The sequence below is a fragment of the Sciurus carolinensis genome, chromosome 8 (assembly GCF_902686445.1).
Source record: "Sciurus carolinensis chromosome 8, mSciCar1.2, whole genome shotgun sequence".
Lineage (NCBI taxonomy): Eukaryota > Metazoa > Chordata > Mammalia > Rodentia > Sciuridae > Sciurus > Sciurus carolinensis.
This window is the reverse complement of record NC_062220.1, coordinates 134,776,875-134,793,800: the sequence shown is the minus strand read 5'-3', so window position 1 is coordinate 134,793,800 and position 16,926 is coordinate 134,776,875. Positions and strand designations below refer to the sequence as shown.

The following is a 16,926-nucleotide window of genomic DNA, read 5'->3' as shown; positions in this document are numbered from 1 at the left end:
CTAAAGCCCACTTCCTGGACAAGTGGCAGGCCTGGAAATGTCAACTAGAGAGACGTCACCGCACAGGTACAGTCAGGAGTTCAGCCTCGGGGCCAGGTGGCCCCAGGGTTGGATCGCATTTGTCCTTATCAGCTAGGATAAGAGTCTGCAGGAATTTTCTGAGAGGGCCAGATAGTAAATATGTCAGGTTCCCAGGGCCATGCAGTGTCTGCGGTGATGACTTCACCTTGCCACAGTAGCATGAACACGGCCATAGATAACCCGTAAATAGGTAGGTGCAACTGCGTTCCAATAAAACTTTATTCGCAAAAGCAGGCGGTGGCCAGATTTGGTCCTCAGGTGGTAGTTTGCCTCTGAGTAAGGAGATGTGATCTGGGGCAAGTTCTAGAATCTTCCTATAGCTCCATGTCCTTCACGACAACAGAAAGATGGTGGTAGGCCTCCTTCCCAGAGAAATTTTCAGTTATTAAGTTGATCCTCCTTAGTACCCTGCCCATCACGTGGGAAGATGCAGGGAATGCCCACCACTGCCTCTGTTTTTGTTACCAACTGCACTGTAGCGTGATAAAGATACGTGATGCATGATAATGAAAATAGGATGTGCAGATAGAGGCGGAAAGGAGTGGGGATGTGTGTGGCGTGTGGGTGACCCCAGCAAACGTGCAGCACCGAGCCTCCCTCTCATTCCTGTTAGAACCAGGACGAATCCCACCTAACCTCCCTGCAGAGCGGAGTCGCTGTCCAAAAACCTGTGCAAAAAAGTCCCAGGTCCTCACAGACCTCCTATGAGAAAAAAAAAAAATGATTCAAGAAAATCAATCTGGACCCAGGTAAAGGATATGTATCTTAATATCACTGTTCAACTCCAATGGCAATAAAATGTTCTCAGGGTCCAAGTCTGAGAAAGCGAAATCAGAGCTGGCGCCGACCTCAGGTCCCATGAGATGTCACAGCTGGGATGGGCACATCCCAGCCCGGGATGGTGATTAAACTCTGGCTCCAGGAAGCGATGTGTTGAATTCAGAAGACGGACACAGAAAGGCCCCCAAGGTACAAAAGACGATCCCAGAACACCTCTGGGCTGGAAGGGACCACTCAGCATCTGCAGCCTGGAAATCATTAAGCAGCGCTGTCGAAAATTAACCTCGCCTGCTCTCCAGGCTTCCGGGAGCCACAGTGGAAGGGGGCCCCAGCCGGGGGCCTCGAGAGTTGTTAATATTTTTATTCTTCCTCTATTAATTTGAGTTAATAAGTGCCTCCAGCCTAGGGGGAAACAGGAGGAGGGGCGGGGGGCTCATTACTGGCCAGCAGACAGCCCCTGGCTGCGTTCGTTTTAAATTACATAGTCCTAACAGGGCCCACGGGGGAGCTGCTGGCCAGAAGGACATCGGAGGTGACGCACGCAGGAGAGCAAGAGGCTCCAGAAGACGGTCCGGGGCTCCCTCTCCTGCCATCAGCCTCTGGGAGCAGATGGCAGCACCTCCTGCTGACTTCCACTCAGCCGTGACACCAGAGCCCCACTCTGCTGGGTCCTGGGAGGCACAGTCATACCTGCAAGAATTAATTAGTGGAAAAGAGGAAGGAAAAGGCTCAGAGCAGCTGCACTGAAGCCCTGAGGCCAAAACACAAGGCTAAAGTGACGCATGGCGGGTCGTGGCCCTCCACGCAGAGTCCGTCTGGAGGGCTCCCTACTGACCATCCTCAGAAGAAACCCTGGCCTGCCCAGTCGTCCCTTGCTGCGCCACCCCATCCACACGCACAAGCAACAGTCCAGCTGCACAACTGTGTTCAGCTCCCAAACCAGCCCCGGCTCCCAGGCTTCTGCTGTGATCCTGCCCGGACATGTCCTCCTCTCTCTGCCTGGCCATCCCACACACGCTTCAGGGCTCATCTTAGAGCAGAGGTTGGTAAACTTCAGTCCACAGGTCAAATCCGGCCCTTCGCTTGTTTTTGTAAATAAAGTTTTATTGGAACCCATTCATTTGCAGACCACCTGGGATTGCTTTTGTTTACGATGGAAGACTTGAATGAAGGCAAGAGAGCCACACCGCTGCCGGAAGCCTGATGTATATACTCCCTGTCCCCTTACCAAAAAGCTTGCCGCCCCTGTCTTAGATGGTAGGTCCTCCGGGACGCAGTCCCTGGCTGATGAAAACGTCTGAAGTGAGCTTCCTCTGGGCTCTCAGCGCTTGCCTCCTCCCCTTCCCCAGCCCTCTCCACAGGGAGTTATAACTGGTGATTTCATCCGTCTCCGCTGAGCTCCTTAGGAGAAGGTTGGATTTTACACCTCTGTGTCCCGAGACTCTCTTACACAGCCCCCGGACATTCCCTAGGCACCAGAGACAGAGGTTTGTTGAATGAAAGAATGAGGGTTTTGAACCCAGACAAGGGGGGAGGCCCAGCCCATTCAATGAACAAAGAGCCTCTAGGATGCCCCCTGGTGGACGGTTCCCAAACACAGAAGGAAATGGGAAGGCTTCACTACAGGGCCACCATCCTCCACGGTGATTCCAAGCTGGCTGCCACCCTCTTCCGAATCCTGTGGCTGCTTCTAAGACAGCCCCGCCACCCCTCTTTAGCCTGCTGCTCACACATCACTGTCAAACTCCGCTGATTTATTCCCTTCTGCTCATTGCAAGCAGGGGTCATCAGCTCACCAGAGAATCCCTGCTGGGACTTGGTGCCGGTCGGTACTCCAAAAATGCACGATGAATCCATGAAGGAACGACGCTCACTCCTGACATCCTTCCATCTGGATACAGTGGGATTTACAATGGATGGTGCCCAGTGCCAGGCAGGGCCTGACTGGACGGTCAGGCAGGGAGGGTCCCCTACTGAAAGATGGTCTTCACGGTTTTGTGACTGAGGCCACACGCACGTGGCCCTGAATAGCTTCACCACCATGGCCACCAGTTTCTGGGTGCATTTCTGGGGCCTCAGCTGTGCCCTGGCTTGTCCCTGCCTGTCCCTGTGTGACGGTTCCACCTCGTGCTGATATCTCAGCTCCCCTGACTCCCACAGTCTCACATCAGAGTGCCGGGCCACTCTCCCGCGTGACTCAAATCGCCATCTAGAAGCCCAAGCGCAGCGGAGAAGTTGGCCCTGGGAGGAATTTTTATGTCTCCTCATTTATCACACTAGAAGGTTCGTTTCAAATCCTATTAAATGGGTCAAATGTCAAGACAGGGAGCAGCACCTTCTCTTTGTCTTTTCCAGCCATGGTCCCACCCTCTAGGGTGAATTGGATTGGGGACATAAAATTTGGAAAGCGAGTGACATTCCCTCCCGGAAGGCTGGTGCCTGCCAGTGACAAAACAGAGAGAGAGAGAGAGAGAGAGAGAGAGAGAGAGAGAGAGAGAGAGAGAGAAAGAGAGAGAGAGAGAGAGAGAGGAGAAGCAAGAACTCAACAAGATTGCCACAAAGAGACAAAAAGAAACCATAAACTCTACTTGAAGTCCCTGGGGAGACCCGGTCCTCGCCTGCACACCGTCCAGCTCTTATTCCTGGGAACCTCGATGCTGAGACTCGTTCTAATGCTCCCTCTTTTATCATGTTCATAACGATCACTATAATTATGCATTCAAGAGGCCGGAGCCAGGCAAAGCATGTCATTCCCCTCCCGGTGAAGCAGCCCTTGATTTTCATAAACGAGGGCCAGGAGGAGGACACTTCTGCATGATCAGGGGGGACGTCAGAGCACCATGACACCACAGGGTGCCCTGCAACCGCAGCTAAGAAACAGGTTCATCACTCTGCCCGGCTAACACCTCCCTCCTGTCTCACTTCTAAGCCACGCTCCAGTGGAGAGAAGGAAAGCGTGTTCTCATGGATAGACTTGGGGAGGAGGAAATCAGAGTCACGAAACGTGCCCATCCTGATGGACGATAGTACTTCCCCAGGGTCGTGTCAACGAGGATTCTCAAGTCAGACCGAGATCCCCTAAGAACCCCTGCCCAAAGAACCCGGGAAAATGGCCTTTCAGGGACCATTCGACCATGGTCAAATCCAATCAAAATGGGTCACTGAAATTTCCACCATTCTCAACTCAAAGACATCCTACAAGATCCTATGAAAATGTCACCTAGGGCCACCTACTTGCTTCGGCTTTCCTTTTCTGCTCAGAGAAAATAAACACTCTCTTGTCTGTTTAAAATAGTAAGGTGATCACACCTGTCGCCTCTGCACTTTCCCCAACCCCATCATTCCAGAACTTTCTACATGACTGGAGGGATTTGCCCCCACACGCACCTCCTCACCTGGCAGGAGTCACACCACACTCACCTCTGGGTCCCCAGCACGTCTCTGGGTCCCCGGCTCATGGTAGCAGCCCAGTAAACATTTGCTGAGTTCATCATGTTCCATTTGAACAGTGACCCAGCCCACCCTGGTCTCGTCTAAGAACCTTCAAAACTCATAAGGATAAATCTCCAGAGGGGACGTTCCAAGGAGCTTCCTCCAGAATGGGAGCTGGGACCCCCTACGCAGAGCCCGGCCGTGGGCTCAGGGGGAAGAACGGGGATCAACACTTGGGACACGCTGGGGAAAACCGTGTTCCTCCCAGCGACCCGACGGCTGCTAACTACAGCTCCAAACGCAACTTTCTACCTCTAGAGCCCCACGCCAGTTTCCTCCACACCGAGAAATTAAATCCAGCCTTTCGTGGTGAGAATCTGACTTTCAGGAGGGACTTTCTGAACTCGAGTTCAAGTCCCGCCATTGCTAGGTACGGCCTTATTTACATACTGTCCCTTTAAATGGGCTCTTTTAAAGGCTCATCTTTGGCAACACACGTCTATGGATCTGATGCTCAGCCACCCGTTTTCTTCTAACAACACTAAAGTATGAACGTCATTTTAAACGTTTGGAGCTGCCCTGGGTGCCTCTCCGGTCATTTCATCCGCAGCAGTTTGAGGCCCAAATCATGGCCCTGAAGGAGAGTTCCCTGGGAAGGCACCCTGTCCCTCCCACAGGGCTCCAGTCACCAAGACTGAGACCCAAGCCCTGCGGGGAAGAAGCCAGGACTCTCCCGGAAGCAGAAGGACACAGCAGTCAAGAGCAAGGGATTCACAGTCCCTCAGAGCTGCCCTGAAACTCCGACTCCTACTTAGTAGCTGTGACCTTCAGCAAAGTGTCCGCCCTCTCTGACCCTCGGTTTCCTTATCTGTACAACAAGCCACTTTGTATGGCTACCGTGGAGACTGAATGAGAAAATGCACTTAAGCCTTCAGCAGGTGCCGGGCACGTGAAATCAGGAACGCGTTCACTACCACAAGGTACGACTGGTGCGTTCCCACGGAGAGCCCCAGGTGAGCAAGACGGGCAGGTCTCAGGGAGCTCAGAGGGTCGTGGCAAGGACAGCCTGGGGAACAGGACAGACCAGAAACAACTGTGAGGGCTGTTGGAGCAGGGACGAGGCAGCCACCGGTGCTGGGAATTGACACGATGCCACAGCTCGGGATGAGGGAAGGTCCCGGGAGGAAGTTCAGGTGCAGGTGAGACTGACGGATGTTGGGGGGTGTCACCAGGTTTTGATAGAGCCTGGCCCATGGTAGCCACGTGATGATGGTGGTGGTGACCGTGGAGGAGAGGGGAGGTCAAACACCATTTCAGCGCACACCCTCCCAAGACCGACCGGCAGCCCGCCGTGCCTGGGGCGTCCGGGGCCAGCCCCTGGCCGAGTCCCAAGGCTCACATCCATCTAAGAGGAACAGGAGGCAGGGAGGGGAGAGGCGGGGTGTCGTACCACTGGTTCACCCAGCTGCCTGTGCAAATTTAACTCAAGGGTCAAGGTTAAAGGGGGACAATTAAAAAGATGGGGATGTGTCTGAAGGAGGCGGGAACTGGTCTGAAGGGGCTTCACTGGCCAAATCTGAGACAAGGGAGCATCAGAATAAATAACAATGGTGTACGATTCTACCCACTGAATGAAAAGGATCTCAAGTCTACACTGATGTACACAATTAAAGAGAGGGGCTGGGGTTGTGGCTCAGTGGTAGAGCACTCGCCTAGCACGCGGGAGGCCCTGGGTTCGGATCTCAGCACCGCATATAAACACAGAAAATCAAGGACCATCAACACTGAAAAAAATATATTAAAAAAAAAATTAAAAAGCTAAGGAGAAGGGAAGTCCACCCTTACGGTAGAAGCTGACCAGGAAGTGTGGAAGAAATGGCGGAGTGAGGGGGAAAAAAAGATGGCCATTTGGAAACCATCATAAAAATAATCGAGTCAGGCAAAAATCATCAATGGATGCTAAAACTTGCTGTGAAATGTTGAGGAGGAACAGAAGATTGATGTAGTTTGGAAATGTACCCACACAAAAATACTTACTGGTTTAGATGGGCAAAATTGTCACTTTACCAAGGAGAATTCTGGCAGATGCCCCCTTGGTCAAAGGACCACAGTCAGCATCACCGGTCACGGGTCAAAGGACAAGGGGCAAGGGTCCTGAGGACCCTGCATCCTTTCTGAGTCCTCCTTATCTGTGGCACGGGAATCCAGGTACAAGGAAGGCTCAGAGCAACCAAATCTAGAAGGACCTGACAAAACAAAGTCACAGACTGCTTCCGAGTGAAGACGGGGAAGATAGCGTTGTGACGGTGGCGTGCTTTGGGTGATCGGGGGTGTCTTCTGCTCTGATGGACATTACGGGGACAACTGAAATCTGAATAAGGTCGGAGAATAGACAGCAGTACTTTACCTGTCTTCGTTTTCTGACTGGGGGAAATCTGCCATGATTATTGAAGAGAATGTCCTCGGTCTTGGGAAATACACACTGGAAAACGTAGAAGTGAGGGGGGGTTGTGTCTCCGACTTACTTTAAATGGTTCAGAGAAAATATGGGTGGATGGATGGATAAATGATGAATATGTGGGTGGGTCAGTGGATGGATGAATGGATGGATGGATGGATGGATAGATGAATGAATGGATGGATAAGTGGGTGAACGGATAGATGGTTAAGTGGGTGGGTGGATGGATGGATGGATGGATACGTGGGTGGATGGATGGATGGATGGATATGTGGGTGGATGGATGGATGAATGGATATGTGGGTGGATGGATGGATGGATGGATAAGTGGGTGGGTGGGTGGGTGGATGGATGGATGGATAAGTGGGTGGGTGGGTGGATGGATGGATGAATAAGTGGGTGTTTGGATGGATGAATGGATGGTAAATAGATGGATAAGTGGATAGATGGATGGATGGATGGATAGATGGATAAGTGCGTGGGTGAATGGATGGATGGGTGAATAGATGGATGGATAAGTGGGTGAATGGATAGATGGTTAAGTGGGTGGGTGGATGGATGAATGGATGGATAAGTGGGTGGGTGAATGGATGGATGGGTGAATGGATAGACAGTTAAGTGGATGGGTGGATGGAAGGGTGGGTGGATGAATGGATGAATAAGTGGGTGTTTGGATGGATGGATAGATGGATGGTAAATGGATGGATAAGTGGATAGATGGATGGATGAATGATGGATAAGTGGTAGGTGAATGGATGGATGAATAAGTGGGTGAATGGATAGACAGTTAAGTGGGTGGGTGGATGGATGAATGAATGGATAAGTAGGAGGGTGAATGGAACGGTGGAGAAGGATGGATAAGTGGGTGGATGGATGGATAAGTGGGTGGGTGGGTGGACAGATGGCTAAGTGTGTGGATGGATGGATGGATGAATAAGTCGGTGTTTGGATGGATGAATGGTAAATGGATGGATAAGTGGATGGATGGATGGATGGATGGATGGATAAGTGGGTAGGTGAATGGAACGGTGGGGAAGGATGGATAAGTAGGTGGATGGATGGATAAGTGGGTGGGTGGATGGATGGATGGATGAACAGGCACAAGAGATGAATAGCATAAAAGGGAAAAGTGACTATAATAAAATGTTACCATTTGAGAATCTGATAGAGGGAATTAGGAAAGAATTATTTGCAGCTTTCTCGCAACTTTTCCATTAAGTCTAAAATAATGTCACAAATAGCTTTTAAAAAGAGGCAGAGTATTTGAAGACCTAACCAACCTTGCAAATCTTTAAAAACTGGGTAGCAGTAGAAAAAGAAGACTCGCCATCCTTAGATCCCTCCTCCTCTTAACCAATGCCACCCTCCCTGCTAGAATGGGTGTGTTGGGGAAGGCGCCACCCACCTCTGAGTCCCCAGCCTAATGCTGTCATCAGGATGGGAGTGATGGATATCTCTGTCTCACCTCCACCAGGTGTGGCTCGTCTGGAGAAGGTTCTCTGTTGGGGGCTGTGCCAGCCAGAACGGCGCCTGATCACATGGGCGGTGAGGAGGTTAATTGGCATAAGCGCACTCAGGTGATTTATCACTGGCTGTATTCAGTTAAGCCCACCGCACAATGCGTGCACAGGTGTTCCCGAGCGCGCCTGCTTGGGCCTGCTCGTTTTAACCCTTGCCGTGATGGGGCAGCTGGCTCCTTGCCTGATTGCAACTGGCGTGGCCCCGCCCTCCGCCTCCTGGAGGGAATATAAGTGGGCGGTGGGCGGGGGTGAGATAGTAAGAGCAGCAGCAAGCAGAGCAGCAGCTAGCAGAAAGAAGCGGAGAAGCCATTAGCAGAAAGGAAGAAGAAGAAGCACCTCAGATAGACGTACCCTTAGTTCACAGGATGCAGGACGCACCTTTAAGAAGAAGCAGCAGAACTAAGAAGAAATAGATCTCTGATAAGCGTAGAAGCCTCTCTTTCTCTAAAACTTTCTCTCTAAGCAAAGTTTCTCTTCCTGATAAGCTAAGTTTCTCTTCCTCTAAGCAAAGCCTATCTTTCTCTCAAAGTCTCTCTTCCTCTATAAATTAGTGAATATAGGAAAAATAGTTTATTTCCAGGCCCCTCCGACAAATACCTGTGCAATTGTTGCCGCGGGCAGCGACGGTTCTCCTCAGGCCGCAATGTTTAGCCCCTCGCCCTGTGTGAAGTAAGGAAGGGGACAGCTCGCAAGATGACCACCCAGACAGCCCACACTGTGCCTGGAGGGTCTGACCACCAGCTTCCCTGCTGAGAGCCTGCCCCTGCCACAGCATGCAACCCACCACCTACCAGGCCCCCTGAAGTTCAAACACAAAAGATGGGCTACGAAGTCATTGCTGCACGCTCAGCACTGTGCCAGTGCTCCATCACTAACCCCTCAGGAGGAAGAAGGGCACTTCCTCATTAACCCGGATCTGCAGCACCCCGTTTCTGTAATGGCACCAACCATGATCCATCCCAGGATCCCCACTCCACTGCCCACGGCCTGGCTTACGGTGCCCCCGGAGGCGGAAAGGAAAGATCAAACACCAGGAAAAAAAAAAAAACAAAAACAAACACTAACAAGTGGAGTCAAGTTGCAAAGGACGCCTTCCCGGATACGAGGTTTTCTAAAAAGTGAACCACACTGGTGGACGGTGTGGTTGGCCCCTCTGTATCTACAGGTCCAACACTGGAGGATACAACCAACCACAGATCAAAAACAGTCTCTCAAGCCAATGAATAAGTGGGCTGAGGAACTGAACAGACCCTTCACGGAAGAAGACAAACACTCGATCAACAAATACAAGAAAAAACGTTCGACATCTTTAGCAATGAGAGAAAAGCAAATCAAAACGACCCTAAGATTTCTTCTCACCCCAGTCAGGATGGCAATTATCAAGAATACCAACAACAGTAAGTGTTGGCGAGGATGTGGGGGAAAAGGTACACTCATACATTGCTGGTGGGACTGCAAATTGGTGCAACCACTATGGAAAGCGGTAAGGAGATTCCTCAGAAAACTTGGAATGGAACCATTTGACCCAGCTATCCCACTCTTCGGTCTATACCCAAAGGACTTAAAAGCAGCATATTACAGAGATGCGGCCACATCAAATTTATAGCAGCTCAATTCACAATAGCTAAATAATAGAACCAACAGATGAATAGATAAAAAATTGTAATATATATATATATGATGGAATATATATATATGATGATGGAATATTATATATATGATATATATATATGATGGAATATTACTCAGCCTTAAAGAAGAACAAAATTATGGCATTTGCTGGTAAATGGATGGAGCTAGAGAATATCATACTAAGTGAAATAAGCCAACTCCAAAAAACCAAAAGCTGAATGTTTTCTCTGATATGTGGATGTTAATTCACAATGGGAGGGGGGCTAAGAAAGAATAGAGTTTCTTTAGATTAGGTAGAGGGGACTGAAGGGAGGGGAAGGGGTTTGGGGGTAGGAAGGACAGAAGAAGAATTCAGACATCATTCCCCTGAGTCCACATAGAACTATCCGTGGGATTGGTGGGATTTGACATCATGTTTAACCAGAAGAATGAGAAATTACACTCCATGATCTACGACACATCAAAGTGCGTTCTACTGTCATATATAACCAATTAAAACAAATAAAAAAAAATTTTAAATCGCTTCTGCACTTAAACAGGGGCAGACTTTTTCCTCGTTGTTGTTCCCTAAAGGATACAGTGTAACAACTATTTACATGGTGCTTCCATTGTACTAGGAATTATAAGTCATCTAGAAATGGTTTAAAGTACGTGGAAGAATGTGCATAGGTCCTAGGCAAGTGCCACGCCACTTTATATGAGGGACGTGAACAGCTATGACCACCCAGAGAGGGATTAGTGGGGGGGTCACTATGCAGGAACCGTGAGCCACACACACTTTGCCTGCTCTCGTTGTTCTTTTCAGGTCTTTTGAGCACAGTGACAAAGCAAGCTGATAAAAACCCTGGGCTGCAGACTCCTGGCTGGCAGACCTAAAGACTCAGAGACCTCATGAGCCACACAACCCAGCCCCTGGAAGGAAGGAAGCAACGGCCAAGCTGAAGCCTGAGGTGAGCTGCTCTGTGGTTCCGTCCTGGAACCTGGCTGATCATGGGTCTGAGATCCAGCAGGGAAGATCTGCAACTCAGCTGGTGGGGAGGAAGAGGCAGGGGCAGCAGCCCCTTGCTATGTGAAGGGGACCAGGGGTGGAGACCAGGGGCGGGTGCTGGCCCCGCTGCATGGCCCCTCTGCCTGCAGGGCTGCGCCTTTGCCTCCAAGCCCCGCACGAAGCCTGGCAGGGGGCAGCCACAGATTTCTAACATTCTGCCTGTTGAGGGCCGTCTTGGACAAGATGGCGCCTGGCAATGAGCCAAAGGGCACTGGGTACCAAAATAAGGAAGTACCCATAAAGGTTGCTTGCCTACTAGTTCCTCGGAGACTATGACGTGTTGACGCCAGGCTCTAGGATTGGCTATCTAATATCATGCCGCGCGTGGACAGCTCGTGATCCACATAGTGCTATGCTGACATTCCTCTGCATGCTCTCCTGCATGAGAGAAAGCTTTGCTATAATTGGCTGATAAGCTAGGAGCCTGGGGGAGGAGAGAGGGAGAGGGTAGGAGAAGGGAGATAGTGCAGAACAAAGGAGGCAGGAAAACAGGGAGGACGCAATAAATCTGGTCAACTAAAGATTGGTGGTGTCTCCTTTCTCCGCGCCGGTTCCGCTGGACGGAACATCTGTCTCCACTTCGACTCTAGTTTTCATATCTGATCCACCTAACAACATTCATTTCAGGCCTGAACCATGTGTGTTGTCCTCGTAAACTGGAATCGAGGGCCTGGAATCTAGGAGGGGTGGGGGACCCTGTTAAGGCAAAAGGAAAGTGGGGAGCTTGGATAGAACTTTCCTAAGCAAACCAACAGTATCTAGCAAAAGATTTCTCATCAGCATGCGTTTTATGAGAAAGAATCGTACCGTGTGTAATGTCTACATATGTATAAACATGTCCCTACCTGTATCTATGTCTATAGACATGCTACGAAGCACGGAGGGCCTTATCCGAGACATCACGGATTCAAAATGAATTTGGTAGAGCACTTGCCTAACAAGTATGTGGCCCTGGGTTTGAACCCCAGGGTGGCAAAAAAAAAAAGGGAGGAGGAGGAGGAGGAGGAAGGAGAGGGAGGGAGAGAAGGAGGGAGGAAGGAAAGACATCCAGCGTGAATCACAGAGTCCGCATGACAAGATTGTTAAAAGGCTGTGGTAAAGCCCCTCTTCTTCACAACACTCTCCTCTTCCTCAGGAGAACTTGACCCTGGGCCCTCTCCAGCCCCCATGCTGTCACATCTTGATACAGAGGAAACGTGGCCGAGTTAGAAGGCCACACCGATCGATCCTGGGGGAGCTGCCTCTGGTGGGTAGCCTGCTCCTGAACCGGCAGTTCTTGGCATGAACCTGTGATATCTGCTGAGGACGCCACAGCTCCCGGAGTTCGCTCTTATAACCGGGTCTGTCCCCCGCCGGGACCTGGGAGCTAGACAGACGGAGACATGACAAGAGCTCACGTCCCCTGAGCCAGGAGAGTCCCGGCACCTACTTAATGTGGGTCTTATCACTTTGCACTTGAATTGCCACTTGAAGGTGAGGGGCACAGAAGAAGAGCCCCTGGGGGTGACAGAAGAGATGCCTGGCTGCCCCCATCCTCGGGGGTCCATCTGACGCCAAGTGTGTGTGTGTCTCCACGCTGCCGTGTCCCTGAGAGGAAAGGCCCCAGGAGCGGAAGAGAAGCCCTCGTATGTTAATGAATATTCTGTTATCCGCTCCCCTCTTGCCCTTGTAAATGCATCAGGGTTCCTTGTGATAATTAGCACAATGAGCCGGAGGTGTGTGCCAGGAAGTTTAAGTGCTCGCACGTAATTACTTTGCTAACAGAGACAAAAAGATCGCTCCTGAAATCTGATTTACATAATGAATCTGTCCCGCCAAGCCCTTCTCGCACGAGCTACCAAGGACTCAGCCTGGGCCGTCTCACGGCCAGCCAGCCGGGGTCCCGACACGCTGCCCCCAAGGGTGGGGACCATACCACGGTCGGAAAGCAGAGACAGGCACCAAGAACGTTCTGGATGGGCTCTGGTGAAAATCTGTTTTCCTCTGGGAATTAAATAAAAGGAGGAAATTGTGAGAAGATCTCAAATGCGACATTCTCATCTAGGCAGGACTCGTAAAGGCGAGTCACCTTAGCAAAGGGACAGGGTAGCTACGATTATGAAGAAAGGCAAGGAGATCATAATCCCCGCACACAGGAACAGGTACAGATTCGGATCAAAAAGTCGTGATAACAAAGTTCTCTCCGGCCAGGGTGAGGTGAAATTTCGCCTTTTATTCCTTATATTTTATGTTGCTGATCTTTTCCAAAAAAAAAAAAAGACATATCTGGGAATTACTTCCATGATTAAAACTGTCATTAAAAATAACCTTTAAGAAAAATTTGTTTAAAAAAAAAGAATTGTTTTACAATAGACTTTCTTTTTCTTGCTGAGCACCTATGCATTTAGAATGATTCAGTTAAAAAATAAAATAATTCCAATTTGATTGAACCCTTTCCTATCCTGTGACAGGGAAGAACAAGTCACTGGTATCACAGGCAGAGAAGGAATCTAACGTCATGCAAATCATCACACACCAAGAACTGCTAAGGGCTTTGTCACCCAGTAATGTGGCCAGGGTATGGGATCCTGAGGATAAAGGTCAAGACGGCCAGGATCTTTGTGGTAGCTCTCTCTTAATTTTCTAAACAGTTAATTGTAAGGAATCGGAGGTGGTTTTCTCAGATGAGGTGGCCACAATTCCAGGGTGAAATCAGGCAGAAATGTTGAAGGTTCTTGGAAGGTCCCCATGTCTACATCTAACTGTGTCTCTAGGATTATATTCAAAGATCTATGTTGGTGTTTCTCAAACCTTATTTCGTTAAAACAATGAATTCATTTAAAAAATCATTTCAAATAGATTTTTTTTTCTGTCCTAATCTCAATCTCCAGCCCCCAGTGAAATTTTAATGCCACATCTTGCTGGAAATGATAGGTATCATTCTTTTTAATGACTGAATAATATTCCATGGTCCATATATGTATACCCCATTTTCTCTATCCAGTCATTTGCTGGTGGGCATCTAGTTTGATTCCATATCTCGACTACTGCAAGTATGTACAATTATCATGTGTTGTTCAAAAATATAAAAACACACATTTGAAAAGATAGAAATGCTAACTACCCAGATTTGATCATTACATGTTGTATACATATATTGAATTATCACACTGTACCCATAAATATGCCTGATTAAAATAATACTAATTAATTTTAAAAATAAGTAAATATAAGTCTTTTTTTTAATTTAATGCCACAGATCAACTCTACCTGACCTGTTCATGTTCTCCAGCTCTTCAGGGGACCCCAAACGACTGTAACACCCAAGCCTTCTGCCTCCCCCAAGAACCCATTTTGGCCCCCCAAGAGGTGATTTCACCTTCTTTAAAATGCACGTTCTCTGTGCACACTGGTAAGTGCACAGAAAATGAACAATAGAAAATGAGCAATAGAAACCTTCGACTTCCCTTAAAATACTTCCTAAGTTGTTGAAACTTCCATACCACAAGGTGTTACTGTCAGTGGAGAAAAATAAATAAAGTTCTGTGTGTGTGTGTGTGTGTGTGTGTGTGTGTGTGTTAGCAGTGCCAGCAGAGTAAAACCACACACTGAAACTCAAATGCCAAAAGAAAGAGAGAAAAGGAAGCAAGAGAAGCAAGTAAGCTGTTCTGCGAGGACTGTTTGGATAAGACCCCACACCTGGGCCGCCAGGCTCCCAGGGGAGGTGGGCTTCACAGGCTGCTCATGTTTTCTGGTTTTCTTGCTCTGCTCCTTCTGAGAAGGCCTCTGAGAAGCCACAGGGGACCTGAATGAAACCCAAGCAGATCATCTGATAAACGCCACTCTGGGTATGGAAGATCTAAACCCAGACTCCCTCCAACCCAGGAGCTCCCAGGGCGTTGCGTGCTTGGAAAATGACAGGGGCCAACGGTTTTGAAAGACTGGGGGACTGTTCAGAAAGACCTGCGACTTCCGAAACAGAGGTGGCCTAGGGCAAGGGTTAGTACCACACGGGCGGGGGGGCAGGCAGTAAGGCCATGAGGCAGAGGAGAGAAGAAACCAGATGTGAAAGAAAGTCTGCTCCGCCCACAGGACCCTATATTTGATAGATATTTGAACAATGTCACAAAACAACATATGAATGACCTCCACATGCCGATATGCCGATGTAGCCGAGTCTCTGCTGGACTATTTCAGTTTTTAAGTGCTGGTCACAGTGCATGAAAATGATACCACTACCTACTAATGGGTCATAATCTCAGATTTAAAAACATAAACGCATTCCCCACCCTTCGGCCCACAGGCAGGAAAGCTAAGACTGGGCAAGGTCAAATCCAAGGTCCCCAAGGGCTGCAGCCGGGCAGAGCCAGGATCAGCTCAGAGGCAGGGAAGTGCCGACTGGGCCAGTCTGATCATTAGCACTGAACCCAGTGAACGCCTCTCCTGGGGCCCCTCCTCAGTCTCCAGGGTCAGAAGGCACCTCTGCCCTTCCTCAGCCTACCCACAAAGTCCGGGGCGCCACTTGTCACTATCTTGGATTTTCATTCCCCCTGTGGTGCTGGAGATGGAACCCACAAAGCCAGGCAAGTATCTGATCCCCAGCCTCTCTTGGCTTTTTTTTTTTTAATACCCAAAGGCCAGGTGTCCTGATGCCCCTGTGCACCCGGAGACACCCTCCCGAGCCAAAGGGTTCCACAGCACCGTCCACATCATCAAACTGACCCCTCTGTCCCTCCCCTGAGCCGCTTCCTTGCCTTGAGCCTCAGCATCCCCCGAGGCGGGCCATGGAGCCGCCTCCTTGAAGCGCTGAGCCTGCTCGCTGGACAGGACAGTCCCCACGCGCAAGGCGCCTGCGCCGGAATCCTGATGCGCAATTTCCAAAACACACTGAAGGTGGCCACGGTGACTGGGGAGGCTCCGAGGAGGGGGTTTCCAGCATATTCAAAGTGAACTAGCACTTAAAAGGCAAAGGGCAGCCTCTGTCATGGGGTCCCGCCTTGTAGATTAAAAGATTCTGGGTCCAGAGGCTCTGCTTGCTGACCAGGTGGCAGCTCGCCCCGAGGGGCGCCCAGGGAAGGCGTGAGGGAGGCGCAGAGAGGGAGGCGCAGATGCCAGGCGCCGCCCTCCTTCCCCCTCGGCCACGCCCCCAGCCTTCCGGGGACCCTCCCCAGCCTGCTCGCCTGGAGGCCTCGGCAGCCCCCAGTCTCTGTTTCTCTCAAAATCCAAAGTGCCGTCATAAAAGTGTCCTCTGCTCAAAGCCCTGAGGTTCCAGACATGCGTGCCAAGCCTCCACCTGAGGTTCCCCAGGCAGCCCAAATGACCATCCTAAACTCACCTAAGCCTTCCACTTAAACTGATTTAGGGCCTTCCCAGCTCCTTAGAAGGAAGATCCACGCTCCAAACCATTTGGCCCGTGAGCCAGATCTGGCCAGGCACCCGCTTTTTTAAATAAAGTTTTATTGGAACGGAGCCCCGCCCCTGTGTCTGCCTGTCTTCTGTGGCTCCTTTGCTTCTCCAACAGCAGAGCTGAGCAACTGCACCAGAGACTCTGGCCTGCAGAGCCCAAAGTACCGACTCTCTGGCCCTCAACATACCCTGGACTGTCTGTCAGGTCCTGCCTTTGTTTTTTTTTTGTTGTTGTTGTTTTGTTTTTTGTTTTTTGTTTTTTTTTAATTGTGGCAAAATACGCCTAACATGGAAGTTACCATTTCAACCATTTTCAAGTGTGATTCCAGGGGCATGAAGTGCAAGTCCCATGATGGTGTAAACATCGGTGCCTCCACCTCCACGGCTCTCTCCTCATCCCACTCTGAAACTCTGTACCCATCAACAGCTCCCAGCTTCCTCCTGCCAGCTCCCGGCAACCACGATTCCATCCCTGTGTCTGTGGATTTGAGGACCCTGGCTGCCTCATGTCTGTGAATCACACGCTACCTGTCCTTCCACTTAGCAGACTGTGTTCAAGGTTCAGCCAGGTGTGGCAGGCATTAGAATCT

The 16,926-nt window shown here is 50.0% G+C and overlaps 1 protein-coding gene across 1 annotated transcript in view; it reads right to left on the bottom strand.

Annotated features, from left to right (window-relative positions):
• Positions 1-16,926, bottom strand: part of Ksr2 (kinase suppressor of ras 2) — a 371,336-nt gene that overhangs the window by 203,560 nt on the left and 150,850 nt on the right.